This window comes from Pantherophis guttatus, chromosome 2 (genome assembly GCF_059756535.1).
Source record: "Pantherophis guttatus breed Tessera chromosome 2, ASM5975653v1, whole genome shotgun sequence".
In the NCBI taxonomy this organism is placed as follows: Eukaryota; Metazoa; Chordata; class Lepidosauria; order Squamata; family Colubridae; genus Pantherophis; species Pantherophis guttatus.
In genome coordinates this window covers 41,756,297-41,771,474 of record NC_142064.1, presented here as the reverse complement: position 1 = coordinate 41,771,474, position 15,178 = coordinate 41,756,297, and positions in this window count along the sequence as shown.

Here is a 15,178-nt window from a genome sequence, read left to right as displayed (position 1 = left end):
ACTATCTCTGAGGCCTCTGCACAGTCTGTACCTTGGGTCCTGTCTATGGATCTTGCTTCTATGAATCTGGTACTTCATGCCTGTTCTTGTGCTGCTTTGATTAATGCCTTAGTGCTGTCTTTTTAGTCCATCTCTGGTCACTGGGATAGCACCATGTCATCCTACAGAGAGGCCATGGGTCAGATCATCTGGTTCTGCTTTCAAAAGGTGACCTGTGATTTTAAGGAATTTCTTTTTTACTTCCTCTTTTACCACTTGATGTGTTGAGGGAATCTCTAAGATCACGTTCAGGAAAAAGAACCATCCAATTTGCCCCATGGCCTTCCTTTACAATATGGTACTGTCCTGGAAGTGGTCACCATTTTGGAAGCTGCCATAATTCTCAGATTCTGAGAATTGCAGCCATTTCCAAAATGATGCCCAGTTCTGGGATGGCACCATGAGGCCTTTGAATTTATTTATTTATTTATTACATGTATTTATATGCCGCCATTCTCCCAAAGGACTCAGGGCGGCGAACACAAGTTAAGAAACAAGTACAATAAAATATAATTTAATCCAAATAATTAATTAGTAGTAAATAATAAAGCCCGGAATCAGTCTCAGCCTATTTGTTTGAAAAGCCAAGTCTTCAAGTCCCGACGGAAGGAGCGGAGATCAGGAGCCGTCCGGAGCTCAGTAGGTAATTCATTCCAGAGGGTAGGAGCACCCACAGAGAACACCCTACCCCTATAGGAATAGGAAGGTGGATTGGCCATGGTGGCGCAGTGGTTAGAATGCAGTATTACAGGCTAATTCTGCCGACTGCCAGCAGTTCGATTCTTACCAGCTCAAGTTTGGCTCAACCTTCCATCCTTTCAAGATTGGTAAAATCAGGACCTAGATCAGTAATGGCTAACCTTTTCTGAGTGCCCAAAGTACGTGCCTGAACCCCCCAAATGCAATGCATACGTGGCCCCCCGCATGCGCTCCACCCCCATGCATGTGCACACAGCCCCCCCGCACATGCCCTGTGTGGGCGTCCCTCGCATGCGTCCCACCCCCCGTATACACGGCAGAGACCAGAAGATCAGCTAGCCAGCGGGAGGTGTGCGTGTATGCGCAACAGGGCTGAACTGGGGCGACGGCTCGCGTGCCATCAGAGTTGGCGCTGCATGCCACCTTTGGCATGCATGCCATAGGTTCACCATTCTGAACAGGCTCTGAACAGACAGTCATAAGTCAAAGACTACTCACACACATACACACATTTATGTACACACTGAAATACATAAATATATCAACCACTGGCTGTATTCACACAACATACTATATACAAACCAAATATAGTGTATTATGTCTTAATGTAAATCTCTATTGTTGGTCTTTCTCCTGTTGGGCTGACAGAGTTAGTTTTGAATTCCACCATCTACTCAGAGGAAGCAGTTTCAGAAGAGTTACAGTTACATTGACTTTTTTTTCTTTGCTGAATTGTCTTCATAAATAAGGCAATAACCAGTATACAAGTGAACACAATATTTTTCATACCAGGACTATTCAGTTCAGAAACCAGAGTTAGTGTTTTTTTTTTAACAATTATTGTTATTATACTTTTAAGGTCAAACATTTCATTGATAGTGACTCTACATCAAAACTTTCCAAGCATTATTTCTATAACTGATTTGAAAATAATTGCTAATAAGGTAAGTCTGTAGGGACATTCAGAAAAAATTCATCACTGTTTACAAAAGAAAACTATCTCTGAGAAAAATGAGAGGCCAGCATTTTAAGATCTTATCACATACCTGCATTATATCAAGAAAAAATGAACAAATCAAGTTGGATAGTTTTACTACAATGTCAAAAATTAGCAGAAATCAGAGGAAAAAATATCCATTCAAACATTAAAAATTGTTCCTTCTTTGTACAATATGGTACTTAAGATGCTGAACAAAACCAGATTCTGTACACTAACATGTTAATTATATATTTGTTATGAACTACTAAAATGATATCTCGGAGGACAGAGCTTACTATTTAATGCCACTTAAAATTTACCATATATGTTTCCTGTGAAATATTTATTCTGATCCATGTTATCGACATATCAGATCATGATTTTACATATTTGTATGTTATCTAATCTGTGACTATTCTGTAAAGTTATCTAGAACTGAAAATAAAAAATTTCAAATTATCTCTTGATTTAAATCTGGATGTGTGTGTATGTGTGTTGATTTTTGAGACTACTAGACAGAATAGAAGTTAAAAATAACGACATGAAAACAATAGAAAATATTCCTAAGGAATGTGGGGCATAATTGGTATATTTTAAAATAAGGTATTTAAATATAAGGTTCTCATGATCAAGTAGGAGACAGATTTAACAGTCAAATTGCCTTTTATCCTAAATCTGAGCTTTCTTCAAATTTGAGATGCAGGTCAAAATGCTCTGTTACCTGTTATATTTTGAATGTGCATTTAGTTTTTTTCTCTCTCAACAATATAGAAGAACATATTCAAGTACACGATCTGTATATTAAAATAAATGTTGCAAAGGATAAGCAAGGAGTAACATTTTACTAAAAATCTAAATTCTCTGGCAAAGAGAATTCTCTGGTAAATTGCAGTACTGTAGAAAATGTTAAACAAGTTTAGACTGAATTGTGTGATACTTGATACCTACTTTCATGGTTATTATGTTTAATTATGTTTGTTTGAGGCATGCTACATTCTTGAACATGGAATATTGGCTGAAAGATTGACTTTTGCATTCAAATAAACAATGGCTTTCCCTTGTTTTCATTTTTTCCTAGCCTTTTTCACTCAGATGTTCTTAGTTCACAAAATTAGCAATTTCTGTTTATGTCAAAATTTGTTTATTTTAAGGGCAGATTTATTTATTTCTTGCTAATCACATTTTTTGGATGTAAAATATTGAAGAGGTGGACAAGGGACATTTAGGCAATGATAAAGTCAAAGATGGGCAGAGACTGAGCCAAAATAGACAATGTCCTTCCTTCCTTCCTTCCTTCCTTCCTTCCTTCCTTCCTTCCTTCCTTCCTTCCTTGCTTGCTCCCTCCCTCCCTCCCTCCCTCCCTCCCTCCCTCCCTCCCATACTGTTGTTGCCAGATATCTGTTCTCATATGCAAAGGGCTTTGAAATGAGGCCAAAAGATTCAGGAAATTACCATATTTTTCAGACTATAAAATGCACCTGACTATAAGACGCACCTAAATTTAGAAGAGGAAAACAACAACAAAAAGTTTTTGGCCTCTCTTTTTTCGGGCCTTTTTTCAGCCCTTTTCCAGTCTTTTTTCGGCTTGTTTCCTGGGCTTTTTTTTTTTTGGCCCATTCTGGGGGCTTTTTTGGCCAGTTTGGTGTGGGGGGGTGTTAGGGCTGTTATCAAGGCTTTTTTGGCCCATTTTTGAGGCTTTTTGCAGCCCATTTTTGAGGCTTTTTTTGGCCCATTTTTGTGGTTTTTTTGGCCCATTTTTGGCTTTTTTCAGCCTCTTTTTGGGAAAAACGGCCTGAAAAAAAGTCAAAAAATGGGCTGAAAAAAGCCTCAAAAACAAGCTGAAAAAGCCTCAAAAACAGGCTGAATAAAGCTTCAAAAATGCGCCAAAAAAGGGCCTGAAAAAGGCCAAAAAAGGCCCGAAAACAGCCTGCAGAGGCAAAAAAATGGCTGGTGGGTGGGCAGGGCTTCGGCAATATTTGATCTATAAGACGCACAGACATTTTTGCCCACTTTTGGGAGACAAAAAGTGCGCCTTATAGTCCGAAAAATATGGAACTCTTGCTTTAAATACACTTGCTTTTAATGAAAGCTATGACGAGAACACCTCACTACATTTGTCCTGGTCTTTGGTATTGTAGATGTGACAACTGAGCAATGTTCCCTAAATTTTAGCACCCTGATAGAGGAAGCAAGCCTTAGTAATTATTTGATCATCAATGGAAAGTACTTCTTAAAGGAAAGCAACATATGCTTGCTACGTCAGTGTATATCTTATTATATGTACATAATAATAAATAATTGTGTATTTGCTTTCAGATCCAGAAATTCCCCATATTATTTGTGAGGCAAACCCATTACAAAATTAAAGAAAGTGGCTTCTTTCTTTTTTTAGGCACAATCATGTCAGAATTCATATTTAGCATAAATACACATATTAATTCCATTATAACATCAACAAGTGCTTTTATACCAACGCGTAGTCATTGCCTTAATTTTATTTTAAACTATATTATACTATTTTGTGATCTTGATGCATATCAATGTGATGGATTGAATATTTTGCTCTGTTATGAAATACATAGAACATAGATTTCATATTTGTGGACTGGAAGATTTTGTGACATGATCACTTAATGAGGCAATTCTGCACCAAAGAAATAGCATGTCATGCCTTATATTATTAAAATGACACAGAAAGCTTAATTAAATCTCCTGATGCATTCTGTTTGTGAGTGGGTGAGAATTTTGAATACAAGAATCAAGGTTGTTATGGTAGATTGGCGAAGACAAATTTAGAAGTAGGACAGCATCTCTTTTAATTTTTATCCACTAGGGGGACCTATTGCTGTTGTAAAGTCGATTTAAAGAAGCAATAATTGAACCAATTTGACACATTTTATAGTATGGTCCTTTAACTCTGTCAATGCATTGACACCTTAAAAGATGCAGAGTTTTCCACCATAATAACCTTTAATTAATTTCTAGACTTCTAAATTTTTAAGTACTCTTAAGCTTCTCTGCAGTACTGCAAGCAAAAAGCAAAGATTTAATATATTCAAGTCTAGTCTTGCTCTCTTGCTATGCCATAACATACATAGTAAGAAATCACACACACACACACAAATTAGTAAGCCAAAACAATCAGCTAACACTGGTGTAAAATTCTTTTAAAAAGTTGATTTTGTGTTTCCATTCATTTAGTGACTGTTCAACGTTACAACAACAATGAAAAAAGTGACATATGACTGTTTTTCACACAATCATTGTAACATCCCCATGGTAATGTGATCAAAATTCAGACACTTAGCAACTGGCTCATATTTATGACAGTGTAGATGCCGGGTCATGTGATCAGATTTGCAATCTTCTGACAAGCAAAGTAAATGGGGAAGCTAGATTCACTTAACAACCATGTTACTAACTTAACAACTGCAGTGATTCACTTAACAACTGTGGCAAGAAAGGTGATAAAATGGGGCAAAACTGACTTAACAACTGCCTTGCTTGGCAATAGAAATGTTGGACTCAATTGTGTCATAAGCCGAGGACTACCTGTATTACAGCATTCCTGTGCTTTGAGTTGCATAAGAAGTTGTATGCAGGAAATTATTGACAGTTTTAGCTTCATTTTTAGTTCACAATACTTAATATATTAAGTAATATATTCATAACATTCTGGATCTCTTCTGTATGCAGAAAGACTTTTTACATTTTGAATTATGTGTATACAATATACTCTAGATATTAGTAGTCCATTTGATATTTTAGATTAGGGGTGTCAAACTCACGTCACGGCGGCATCACATGACATATCGGGACTTTCCCCCTTTGCTAAACTGGGCGTGGCCGTGGCCAGCACGTGACGCATCCAGCCCGTGGACCGGGAGTTTGATAGCCCTGTTTTGGATCCTTTGTTATCTACGTATTTGTTTTATTTTTTTATATTTCCTTTATACCTATTGTATTCCCTTTTCATGTTTTCTCCTTTAATCTGTTAATTTTTTTAAAAAAAACCATGTTTCTATATAAAGGGCCTCTTTGCTTCCCCTTAGAGGGAGGGCAGAGTTCAGGCACTGTGTATCCTTTCTACTTGTATTTTATCATTTCTGATCTCTTAAAAGATGTGGGAGAAGAGAGAGATTTAAGCTATTCCTGGTAAAACAAGCAGGCTGCTATCTTTTTTTTTTCTGGGCTAAAGTCCAACTTGCACAGCAGTTGCAAAGAAAAAGCAAATGCATTGCTAAATTCATCAAGATTTTTTTTAACAATATATAATATCTGTCAAGATAAAATTGCTTTGTGATTTACATTATAATAAATCCTTATTTATATTACAATAAAAGTTGAAGTGGGATGACTACATCTTTCTCCCTGTTGTGGCATTATGTCAGCCTTCCACACCCTGCTTCTACTCAAATGTGTGGAGATGGCAATCTCAGAAAGTCCTTTCAATTCCGGTCAGGTTGCCTGTGGTTTCTAGAAAATGTACACCCATAGGCATCTATAGGTGTGGGGCAGAGTAAAAAACAAAGCCATGGCAGCTGCAAATCTGTGATTAAATCGCACTCCATGTGTTGTGAGAGTGACACGTACTAAAAAAAAGGAGACTTCATAGTCTAGTCCAGTGTTTCTTAACTGTGGCAAATTTAATATGTGTGGACTTCAGTTCTTAGAATTTCTCAGGCAGTCCACACCAGGGGTGGATTCTACTTACCTTTACTACCGGTTTGCAATGGGTTTGCTTCGCTCGCGCACATGCGCACTCTTCTGCGTTCTGATGACGTCGGGGTCGGTAGGCGGAGCCTCCCTCTGGTTTTACTACCTGCTCTATAGAACCGGTCCGAACCGGGGGCAACCCACCACTGGTCCACACACTATAAAATTGCCAAGGCAGAGAAATGAGATCTAGCCCAGAGATCTTGAACCTTGGCAACTTTAAGACTTGTGGACTTCAACTCTCAGAATTCCTCAGCCAGCTTGCTGGAAGTTGAAATCCACAAGTCTTAAAGTTGCCAAGGTTGGAGACCCCTGATCTAACCTATAGCCTGAGGACATTCCTAAAGGTTTCCCAAGTAAGTCCCAGACGTATCCAATACTATTTAGACTTTATAAATGAGACAAAGTCAAAATGGTGCTGCACAAAGCTTAACCAGAGTGTTTCATTGGTTTTGTTGTTGTTGATGCTACAGATAAGTGGAGAAGCAGACGAGACAAAACTGATCATCAACTCTATCATCAGAAATAGTAGTCAAAAGTAATACATTAAGGATTTAAATGTACAATTCTTGAAATCGAAATTAAAAATTCAAATATATTAGCTTCACATAAATAAATTATTCGCCCTTTTCTCTTCTGTACTCATGCAGTCACCACCATGAAGTAATTGTAATTTCTTGAAAAATATTTGAAACTCTATTATTGTACAATGCTGAAGACAGAAAGAACTTACTTTGCACTAAATTTGGGTGCTCTCACAGTCCACCCTACATGACCCAAACAGAGTGTGTTTTGTGCCACTCAAATTTGTGCTTTTCACAACCTTTACCTTGCATCTGAGCAAGGAACATGATTAGCAAAGGATTACTCTTCGTTTGTTAATATCAGCTCCTGTTGCAAGGACATCACCAATTGACACACTGTCTGCTTGCTAAAATTTATTTATTTATTTGTTATTCTTTTGGAAACACTACGAACTGCTCAACTCATAAAGTCAGTTGATTGACTTACCCATACTGCAACTGAAGCCCTTGCAGATATCCATGCAATGTTAAGGAAACATTGATTCAGTGAAAAAAAAAGTGCCATGCCTGCCCAGCTATTGCATAAGGTCAAGAAAGGATGAGGTTGAATGTGCATGGAGCTGAAGAAGACATTGTAAACATGAGTCTACATATTCTTGAGCAGAATTCTGATGCAGAATTTAATGAGCAGGGAAGTTCACAGCAGGGAGGGGGAGATTCTGTCTTGTCATTTAGTCAACAATTGATTACTCATCCAAATGTCATTTCAAAAACGAGAGAGTAATGCTATGCTCCAGTCTTCTAAAACAAGAACAACCAATTAAGCCTTCACTTATTTTGCTTCTCCTTCTGCCTCACTTTAAGGTTCAGGTGGGGCATGTGGACATGTGACAAGGGAATGGCTGGTCACATGTCCATATACGTCACAGTGGTGGGATTCAAAGTTTTTTACTACCAGTTTTGTGGGCATGGCTTGGTGGGCGTGGCTTGGTGGATGTGGCAGGGGAAGGATACTGCAAAATCTCCATTCCCACCCCACTCCAGAGAAAGGATACTGCAAAATCTCCATTCCCACCCCACTCTGGGGCCAGCCAGATGTGGTATTTGCCGGTTCTCCGAACTACCCAAAATTTCCGCTACCGATTCTCCAGCATCCTAATGTTGGGGCAAGAAGGCTGAATGGATGTGCCTAAGATAAATGTGATAAACTGCTTAAAATTTATTTAAGGTTATGTATTTATCCAGAATCTAGATAAATTTATGTATTTATCTAGACTCTTAAAGGCACTCAGGGTGATATCAACTGGGCTTCCTCGGATGAACTGAATAGTCTACATAAAAGTGATTGTACGTTTTTTCATTGTTACTATTAAACAATATTATTCTGCTTTAGAAAAACCCTTACAGCTACCTTAAGAACATAAAACATTCCTTCTTCTTACATTTTTTTCAGAGTTTAATTCTTGATCTGAAACATATGCATTTGCATATATATCCATAGATGTAGACAGTGTTCTGAAGAGGTTCATAGCTATATAATTTGCTATTTTTGTGAGCTCTTATAATGCAGTTCTACTTATACTGTACACGCTTACTGTGGACATATGCTCACATTAGACAAAATCTGGTAACCGTTTGTCACAGATGGCAATGAGCAATGCTTCTGCTTATTTCACCCACCCAAATCACCCATGTAGCACTCATGCAAAACAAGTTCCCAGTGACTCATCTGGTGCAAATAAGAAAATTATTGTCTATCTTTGCTTCCATAGCTCCAATGATTAAAAGCAATGCTACAAAATCCAACAACTACAACAATTAAGAGAATATGATTACCTATATTCTCCTTTGAATTCTGCAACTACAAGCAATCCATCCATGAGAAATTCTTCAGTCACATTTGGGCCACCGTGGACCTATGGTTTGGATGTTGGACTAAATCCTGGGAAGTCCAGATTTAAGTCCATCTTTGGCCAGCAAGCTCACTGACAGTTTTTTAATCAATCAAATTCCTTTTACTTCAACTTACACTAAAGGGTTATTGTTGTTATTGGGGTAAAAATTGGGAATTATGTATGCTGGTTTCTGATCCAAGAAGAATGTGTGATATAAATCTAAAACAAACAAATAAATGTGTGCCCCATCAACAGACGAGTGAGATCTAACTAATAAAAATTCCAACTCTGTAGGGCATTTACATTTTGTAAAAATGTTTTTTTTTTTTTTTAAAAAAGGTAAAGATTTCCCCCTCTTTAGTCATGTCTGACTCTTGGAGGTGGTGCTCATGTCTGTTTCCTAGCCGAGGGAGCCAGCATTGACTTCCATGGTCAATGCTGTTACCATCACACCAAAGTGGTATCTATGTATCTACTTGCATTTGCATGCTTTCAAACTACTAGACTGGCAGGAGCTGAGGTGAAAATGGGAGCTCACCCTGTCATATGGTATTTGGGTCTCAATCTGCCAACCTTCCAGTTAACAAGCCCAGTATTTTAACCACTAGGCCACCATGTCTCTTGGTTCAATTCATCTTGACCCAAGAAAATGTCTTCATTTTATCCTAGCTTTTTGATCTATTCCTAATGGATTGTGTTACTGCTTATACCTTATAGAACAATTAATTATGTTACTTCTTATACCTGTTAGAACAATTAATCAGGGGAACAACTTGCCTCCAGAAGTTGTGAATGCTCCAACACTGGAAGTTTTTAAGAAGAGATTAGATAACCATTTGTCTGAAGTGGTGTAGGGTTTCCTGCCTAAGCAGGGGGTTGGACTAGAAGACCTCCAAGGTCCCTTCCAACTCCTATTCTATTCTATTCTATTCTATTCTATTCTATTCTATTCTATTCTATTCTATTCTATTCTATTCTATTCTATTCTATTCTATTCTATTCCTTCTCCAGGAGCCCTAGTGCAGGGGTAGGCAAATGTGGCTCTTTTACAACCGGTGGACTTCAACTCCCAGAATTCCTGAGACAGCCAAGCTGGCTCAGGAATTCTGGGAGTTGAAGTCCACCAGTTTTAAAAGAGCCACATTTGCCCACGCCTGCCCTAGTGGCATAGTGGTTCAAGTGAAGAAGAGGAGCAGTACTGAACTGATCTCAAATGATCCATGCTTCTTTAGGTGATAAATTAAAAAATGAAACCTTGCCCTTTGTTATGGTCCTAGACCAGAGCAACTTTAAGAAATAATAATAAAATAGATACATCAGTATTGAAGCATACTATAAAATAATATATCGGAACACATATAATATTTTATTAACTTCAATCAGTACTCAGACTCAATCCACCTGAAGAAGAATTTATGTTTTATCATAAACAGTTCATAGAACCTGGCTATATTACCTGAGGTCTTTGTTCTACAAGGGTAATAAAGGAATTATTTTCTAACTTAACCTCAGCTGTTCTTTCAAAGGTCTATGTTGAAAAAAATGACAGAATGAAAGATTTTTTTTTTTTTGGAAAGAATGTTAGGCAAAGATATTGCATATGTCAGTTGGATCTCTTTCTTCAGTTATGAAAAATTAGGAATTGGACCAAAACAAGCAGCAGGGGACTGAGCATGCAAAATGTAGATGAACACAAATGCTTATATACAACCCAATATGCTGTCATATATGTATAGCAATTTATGTATATTAAAAGGTATTATTATTGCTAACATCACTTTGCAGGTCAGTACTTTTTTTTTTTTTTAGTCTCTTATGTGTCCTGTTTTCACTGGCAAGATCTCCCAATCTTAGCAGGATAACATTTAGGATGCCATGACTCCTGTGCATGTAAGATTTGTTACATGGAATATTCTAAAGTATCTCTTGATATTGTTAATGAATTTGTTTCAATCTGTATTTCAACCACCATAAACCCAGAAAAAAATATTTTTTCCATACTTCAGCTGATTGCCAGATTTTGCTCTTTTGCTTGTTTACATTAAAATTACAACTGCACACGTGACATATTGTCAATGCGCTGCCTTTTATCCACGAGTTTATTCTGTTTCTTGGTACCACAGGTTGTTGGCAGCCAATAAACAACAAAACAAGCTCTGGCTTTCTAAGACTCTCTCTCCCACTTTTGACTTCCTGAATGGTACCATCGCTGAATCTTTCAACTGGTTTTTGTGGTCGTCAACAACAAAGAGTAAAAAGAAATTGCAGCCATCTCTTAAATGGCTTGAGTATTTTTAAATACTTGGTAGAACATATATCAATGACTAAATACTGTACAGTTAGCAAAGAATGCCCAAGATACATTTAGCATCCTTTGAGTATATTTTAAGAGCATTTGGTTACAGTGTGTGGTGTATAATTTGCTGCATTCAAAGTTACATCATTATAATGCTACATATTGGGAAACTTACTAAAAGAGCAATGTCTTTGAAGCATAAACTGGTATGAACTATAGTATATATTTTGGGAAGGAATGGGGAAAAAATAAAGTGCAATTTTGGCTGTTTCTTTTTATGAACTTTAAAGAGGAAAATATGTTGTATTTTTATCCCTATATACACTTTATGATAACAACTTTAGAACAGGTATGAGATTTTTAAAAAGTCATTTGGAACAGAGGGATAACAGAAGTGTCATTTGATTCCATTTATTATAAATGATGCATTTATTATTTATTTAACACTTCTTCCAATACTGTATAGTTATCTAGCAACTTTTCAGGCAATAGAAACAAACTTTAAAAGTCAACATATCAGTACATTTCTGCAAGTTTAAAGACAGTAGAAAGTGGTATATAGTTTAATCCAACATATTTGACTTATTGCTTAAAACATACACCCATGCAGTCTTACATCTTTGTCTAGACATACGTTAAAAGTCTCATCACAAGTACACAATAACATCAATGGCTGATTCTACTTTTTTTTTTTTTTTGCTTTTTTTCCATTCCAGGATCTAGATCTGGGATGGCGAACCTATGCCACGCATGCCACAGGTGGCACGCAGAACCCTGTATGTGGGCATGTGCGCCATCAGCAGTTGCTCTTCCAGCTGGTCTTCGTGGGTGCAGGAGTGCCAGAAAACGGCCTGAAAATGGCCAAAACCCAGGCTGTTTTCCAGGCCATTTTCCAGGCCATTTTCCAGCTATTTTTCAGGCCATTTTTGGGCCACTTTCAAGCTGTCTTTTGGGGCCATTTTCAGGCTGTTTTCAGGCCATTTTTCAAAGCAAAAACAGCCCGAAAAACAGCCTGAAAATGGCCCGGGAAACGGCCCAAAAACAGCCCAAAAAACAGCCTGAAAATGGCCTGAAAAATGGCCTGAAAACAGCCTGAAAATGACCCAAAAAGCAGCCTGAAAATGGCCTGGAAAATGGCCCAAAAAATGTACTGAAAATGGTCCCAAAACCAGCCAAAAAACAGATATGTGCATGCCGGCCAGCTGAACTTTGGGTTTCCGGTGGTCCGATGTGCGCATATGCACACACATGCACATGTGTTCCAATTTGGGCACTCGGTCCCAAAAAGGTTCGCCAACACAAATCTAGATAATGGAACATCTTGTCCCTGCAGTTGAACCTTATTTTATTGCAGGAGGGATTTTAAACTTTTATTTTTTATCTGGTTTTTAAAAATATTTTTAATTCTTGAGGTTTAACCATTTGTTAGTAGGATGATATTGTATAGCATTATTTCCTGGCAATTTTAAGATGTGTTGGCTTTAACTCCAAGAATTCCACACATCTTAAAACTGCCTAAGTTAAGAAACACTGTTGTACAGGGATACCCGTAAGCTATCTACAGTCACAAAGTGGGAAAAGAAAACATATATATTTCAAACATATAATTTACATATATTTTACATAAGGAGAGCTAGTGAAGGTGGTGAAGCGGGTTGGGGAGCATTGCTCCTTGCCCTGTGTCTTCAACAAACCTTAATAGCCAGATAACAGTATACAGGACTGAAGAAGCTTCTTCTTCAGAAAGTCCAGTTGCCTTTGAAAAAAGTACCTTAAGGACAGCCATGACCTAGATGACTGAGAATCTCCATAGACATATACAGGAATTAGTGAACTTGGTGGAGAAAAAAAAACCCAATGTGAATCTGTAGGTTTCTTGTCAGCCCTTATCCAGATCAGGAAAAAGCTCCACAAGAAGACTAGAGGTAAGCCTTAGTAAGATCTATAGGATGTTGACTGGGAAATTCTAGGAGTTAAAGTCCACACATCTTAAAGTTGCCAAAACAGAAAAAACTGGCCTTATTAATAGAATCTTACAAGTCTGATTGTGTTTTTGTCTCCTCTCCCCCTTCACCCAATGAATAAAAGAGGAACCAGTCTGAGACTCCTTGGTGGTCTCAAGGAATACTTCTGCCCATTTTGTTTTTGTAATAGATTCTGAATATCTCCCTCAACATTTCACCAGCCTTCCAAAATCCAAAAAGGCTGAAACCTTTACCACTAGGTAAAGCAGTATTGCTTTCAGTATCTCTTTTTTTGAGGAAAAGAGCATGCCTGAAAGGGTTAAATCTCAGTTTAATGAGTTTGGGTCCTACATATTTCCACCATTACTATTGGCATATTGTGTTGTTTTTATATACCTGCAACTGTATTCCATTCATTAATCCTTTATATTTCTTAACATTAATATTTTAAAACTGAATATATTAGACATTTTTACCCAAATTTGAAACAAAATGATGACAATCTGAGATATTTTTCACATTACAGGTCTAACTGGCTCAAGAACTATTGATTTTAAAAATATTCTAAAGTTCTAACAAGTCCATATTCTAGGAATGTATTTTCACTATGCCACTGTTGTTTCACCATCCGTGATTAATGCCTCTTTTATACTTTACTAAGGGTTGGCCTGGATAACTAGTGTTCCTGGAGTGAAGACATTTCAAAGAGATTTTATGTGGTGGCACCATGCAGAGGGCATCAGTCTTGCTTATGATTTTCTCTTACTGTAACAGTGAAAAAGCTTTAAATGACGAAATCTTGTAAAATCAAACATTTCATAGAACGTAGATCCACAGCATGAAAAAGGAACAACTTTCAGTTCCTATAGACAATTTAGCCATATGGTTTGTATACTTAAATGCTAGGGAGTAAAATGAAACTTCATTTTTATTCAAAAAGGAACTGTGATTGTTGTATGTTGAATGACGTGATTATTTTGAGTTAATAATCACAAGAAATATAATGAAACACCAACATACTGTTAGCAGTCAATTAACATTAATTGTATTGTTACCTTTAAAAAATACCTATATATTGCTTGAGAAAATGCAGTTGGCTGAATCATTTACTACTTTGAAAATGTCATGATCCACCCCCCACCCCCATGCATGAATTTGAAATGGAAAAAAAAAACATTTTTAACAACATTAGTTTACTCAACACAATAGCCAATATACAACTTATGTACAGGTTGCAATGAACCACTCTTTATTTTTTTAGTTCAGTTCTCCCGTGCTTGTGAGACAGTAAATTGAATCTGTGCTGACATGGCTATCGTATGTGTGCATGTTTCTTGCTCTACTTGCTCTACCAATATTTTTTCAGAGCTGCTGAATATGATTAAAGGTGGGATATTAATATTTTCAAACAGACAAAAAGAAATACTTGAGAAAGCTGGGATCAGATTTTGTGTCACAAAAGGATGACTAACTGATATGGATCTACAAACGCATGCCAACTGAAGGGTTTCTGTGAGAAATAATTCTTAATTCCCCTCACAACCATCACTTACGTAATTCCCCTCACAACCAGCATCTTGTGAAGATTGGAACTATGTCTTTTCACGCAGATAGACAAGTTCCAAGATATGTGAGTAAAGCGCTATTATCTGTTAATTGATATAGGAAATTGACAAGTATGTGAATGATGGCCTAGGGTTAAATGATAAAATGTATGTCAGCAGTGGGGTCATGTCTCAGGAGGTATTTGAGAAAGAACTTGGAATTTAGGCTGTTCCTGTTTTTCAAATTATGATATTCCCATTCTAGATACTTTTAGAAGATTAAATTCACATACCGAACATTTTCAGCAGAGGCAATTATTTTTAGGTCTCAGTGACAATGAGAAAAAAAGGCACATTAGATTTGTCAGACTACTATGATTCTTCAATTTTGGAGATGCCAGTATCAGGCCATGTATAATAGGCAGGAAAAAGATTTTCTGACTGCATGTGTATTTATGTTGTGATACTATTATTCTCTAGTTTTATTTATATAAATGCTTCCACCATGTACTTTGCTCAGTA